Below are 5,009 nucleotides of genomic sequence, written 5' to 3' on the forward strand. Positions count from 1 at the left end.
ATTTAAAACAATTAAAATTTAAACTCGATATTATTTAACATCGTGAACAGAGTTGATCAGCTAATAATGAATTAAACAGTTCATAACTTAAAAAGCCTCAAGTAATTATATTCTTTTGCAATTATTTGTGGAAATTTGATTTGTATTATAATCAATTAAAAATTATTAACTCATTTCAAAGTATAAAAATCATTAAACAATTATTTTAACTGAAATATTCACATATCTTTCAACAAATTTTGAATAATATTTATAAAAATTTCATTTTTTAGTGACTTAATATTCATTTTAAGATAAAAATTTGAACATTTTTACATATATTTTTGAAAATTGAATGAAAATATTAATCTCAGAAAACCAGCATAATTCCGAAAAATTACTTAGTAGAAATAAAGGTACTTTAAAAATAAATTAATTTATATTATGAAAATCATATTCAATGTTCCATTATATAACCTGCAAATAAATAATGTATTTATTTGTTACTTAAGTTAATTAAATTTCAGGTAATAAATTTTTATCTTTATCCAATTTAATGTTCGAAAACAAGTATTCAGCTTATATCAATTAGTCATTTTACAAAATAAGAAGCTTTAAACTATAATTCTCACTAAAACCTTTAAATAATTTTTAGTTAATACATGTTTTTTAATTTCAACTTTCACTTCTAAAATTTTTCTTTAATAATAAATTCTTAGACCAATTTCAGAAAATGTGAGTTTTTATAAAATTAGTTGATTATTAATTAATTATTTCACAACATAAAAAGCATTACACAATTATTGTAATGAAAAAATTCAAATAATGTTTACATTCTTTTCTCATTCAAATTTAAAACTGGATTTCTCTAAATTTAATTTAATAATAAGCTTTCTTGCTAAGTTAAAAAAAATAAAAATATGTGTACGTATAATATAGAAACTTTAATTTAAATACTCATTTCAAAATATCGGAGACACCATAAAAAATCATATAATTGTAAACCAATTATTTAATAGAAAAAAAAGAAACATCTATTACGAAAGTAATAGCCGATATTTAATTACATAGTCTGAGAGGAAATAACATATTTATGTTCCTAAATATTAAACAATTTAAATCCAATCTTTATGTAATTTCATACTTTATTTTTTATTAATTAATTTTAATTTATATTATAATATTATTAAACTTAATGACTTCACAATACATCTATTCATTTAATAATCTTTCATATAAAATTTAGAATTGATATTAATATAATAAATTCATATAATTGTAATTTAGCTTATAATAACTTTACGTTTTGATAAAAAATTTAATTTTAATTCATATAATATTATTAAACTTGATGATTTCGCAATATATGTATTGATTTAATAATCGTTTATATTATTTAAAAGAATAAAATTTTAAAATAGATTTGAAATAAATATTACTTTAACATTGAATAAACAAATTAAAAATTCATTATTAAAAATAACAGCTGTTATTGAAAGTGAAAATAAAGACACAAATTAAAATAATTCTTGGCTATCGATAAAAGTAGAAATCTAGTTTCAAGTTCGATTAATTTTATACATTTAAAACAGAGGTCGCCAGTCGGCATAAATTATGTGCTTAAATCCACTATGTAAGATTCAGCCTCCATGCGCTACTAATGGAAGTTACGACTTTTTATATATAGGAAAAGAATTTTATCGCTGAGAGATTCTGCTAAATAATGTTTAGAACCTGCCTGGTTCTAAGTAAATTCTATTTTATTTTTAATACTTTTTATAATATTGTTCTTGTATTGAAAATTAATTTAGTTGATAATTCTATTATTTGTTTTTGGAAAATTTTGTTCATTTAAAAATTAATCGTTGTGATTCAAAATTCATCTTTTTTGTTAAAACTTTAACTATTTGCGGTCAAATTGGCCTGTTTTGGTTAAAATTTTAAACAACCTGTAGAAAATTAAATTTTTTTGTTGAATTTTAAGTTTTATGTACTAAAAACTGAATTAATCTATTTTTGTTTAAAATTTGACACTTTTTATTGAAACTTGATTTTTTTCAGTTAAAAATGGAATTATTTGTTTGAAAATTCCCGTATTTTGTTGAAAATTTGTGTTTTTTGTTAGAAATATAAATATGAAGACCCGATCAATCCATAAACCTGAACATAATTCATTCAATCCCACATTTCTTATACCATATACTGCTTAAAAGCACATAAAACATTGAAAGCTTATACATTTTTTGCAGCTGTTTTGTTGTGAAGGTCAAGTGCAAGGAGTTTAATGGTACTTTTATGATAATGAGTAAAGTTAGTGTAACATTGGTGTGTTTTTAGTTATAAGTTAATGTTTTAGTTATTATTTGCATTCAATATAAACATTAAGTATTATTCCTATGATGCATGGAATTTGTTATAAAATTTCATTGCTGATAAAAATGCGGTAGCAACTTATTGAGATTTTGAGGTTAATATTACATTTTGCATTACATCAATTGAAAGACATCTAAAACTGCTGGTAGGATCTTCAAGAAAAAAACGAATAGAAGTAATTGAGACAGTGCGTGGTTCAATAAATCAATATTAAGTTTATAAGGGACTCAATCAAAATCTTTCTAGTAGCCTTCATCTAAACTATCAGCTGTTCATTGCGCGGTACGAAAAGTGCTACGGATAATTAAAATCGAAGGTTGACGTCAACCGTGCATCAAGAAAGTAAAAGACGCTTGCATAAGATAAACAAGAAAACTGCATGGGCAACACAAAATGCAACACATGTTCATTTTATTGTAGACTTCATAAAATCTGGTAGGTGGTTTACAGAAAGTTTTCTAAAATAAAGCTACTGATAATTAAACAGAACATTGTTCGCAAAATTTTTGAAAAATTAAGCCCGAGCGGAACTCTTCGTATTAACCTGATAACATTTGAAGAGGTATGTCCACCAGTTGCAGTCAAAGAGGCGAAAAAAGCCCAAAGAACTTTTTCGCTGCAGGACGGGGTGATATCAAGTACTTAAAATTCAGAGGAATTGAAACCGCACTAGCGCTTTTAAATAAAAATAATTTTTAATTTGATACTACTTTAAAGTACATTCAATGTTTCGAAGTCAAAGCTGCTTAAATTGTAGAATTAAACATTTTTATTACATTAAAAAATTTTAAATTGATGCGACAAATTTGCCTAAGATACACAATTAATTTTTCGTCATTTTTGCCTCTCAGAATGTAAATTTTTTAAATGTTTAGACCTTTAAAAATATATTATTCGAAAAAAATTTTAAAAATAAAAAGTAATTTTTATTTTTTAATAGAAAAGTTTTGAAAAACGCTATCGCAACTAAAGGGGAAAAAATCTTTGCATTGATATTAGCAGGTTGTAAAAATTGCATTTTTTTATCTGTAGGACATAATAATACAATCAATTATTCAAGTCTATTTAAACATGTTTAAACTTTTAATTTTTCAAAATTTGTTATTAAGAATTTTAAAATTCATTATGTTTTTAATATTAAGTAATGGAAACTCAAGGACTCGTGAATTTCTTAATACCTTTTAATATAATTTGAAAATTCAATTTTGAATTATTTATAAACAAAGCAATTTTTGGGAAACTTAAATTGTGAGTATAAAAGTTATAATTGCATCAAACAGTTTATTTAATAATATTAAAGTAACGAAAACTAAACATTCATTATTTCATTTAATAATTCTAAATTTTAGCGTGACGTTTCATATAGAAATAAGGCCTAGAGTTTCAGGGTTCCCCGCGGCAAAAAATAAGGTAAACGGTTTTGACAGTTCTGGATCAAAACTGTGTAGATCCGACCAATTTGCCTGGGATCGTTAGTAGATACAGGATCTACCTTTGGAGACTTGATTTAAGTATTTGATTGAAAATTCATTTTTTTCTAGTTGAATGTTTATTTTCTAAATTATTACACTTTGCACGAGTTACATTTTTTAATAGGAAATATAATGTGCTAATGTTGGAGAATCGTGTTTAAACTAAGTAAAATCCGTCATTCATATTAAATTCAAACCAATTTTCTCGGTGTAATTAGTGTACTATGTTCAGTTTGGTGTATGTACTCAGTCGAGAACATAACCTGGGCCGGAAAAAACCTGTAGCGTCCCACTAAATTTGCGATATCCATGATCCAATTGTTCGGAGCGTACAAAGACTAGACTACGTAGAGGGTTGCTATTTCGAGCATTAGGTGATAGTATAGCTCGATAAACATGATTTTCGGTTTTTATAAAACACTGGGATATTTCATTAAGATAACCTTCCACATTATTTTGATGTTCGAGCTGGGCAGCGAAATCACGAACTGGCCTTCGTGCCCGATTAGGTCGACCAGCATCAACAACTGTTATATACGCGCGCTCTGGTACGACAGGTTCTGGCGAATAGGTACTGAGAATCCAGCTGCTCCAGTCAGCAAAAGACTTTTTATAAAGTATTCCATGTTCAGTATAGTTGTTGTGTTCGATCATTATAGAAATTCGGCTTCCAGCACGAATGTTATTGTAATGTTCGACTGGAAGGGGTCCTGCATCTTCACGTTCCATTGCATCTAGTTTATTAGGAACAAACAAATATTTATGAATTGTTTTCACAATTGTCGATGACTGGTGCTTTAATTATTGTATCATTTTCACCTGGCACTCTTCCCTATTAAAAACTAAAAAGATACAATTCATAAGAAACTTGCCGTACCTTCATGTGTTGGCAAAATGGACAAACAAAAAAACTTTCTTTAAGCAACATTTTACAGAAAAAGCAATCACTTATAAGCTCTCTGATAAACAGTGTTTTTGATTTTTCCAATAGAATAATTATCAACGAAAAAATTGTTCATTTGGTGTATTAAATAAAATATTATGATTCAGTTTCCCCATAAAACAATTGTTTTAGATTTTATTTGAACGCCATAACCTAATAAAGTCTTTTTTAAACTTATCCAGATATTTTTTGTAATGAATTAATTTTTGATTCGGTCCAAGAACTCATTTCTTGCGGGGGGG

The sequence above is a fragment of the Belonocnema kinseyi genome, chromosome 2 (assembly GCF_010883055.1).
Source record: "Belonocnema kinseyi isolate 2016_QV_RU_SX_M_011 chromosome 2, B_treatae_v1, whole genome shotgun sequence".
Lineage (NCBI taxonomy): Eukaryota > Metazoa > Arthropoda > Insecta > Hymenoptera > Cynipidae > Belonocnema > Belonocnema kinseyi.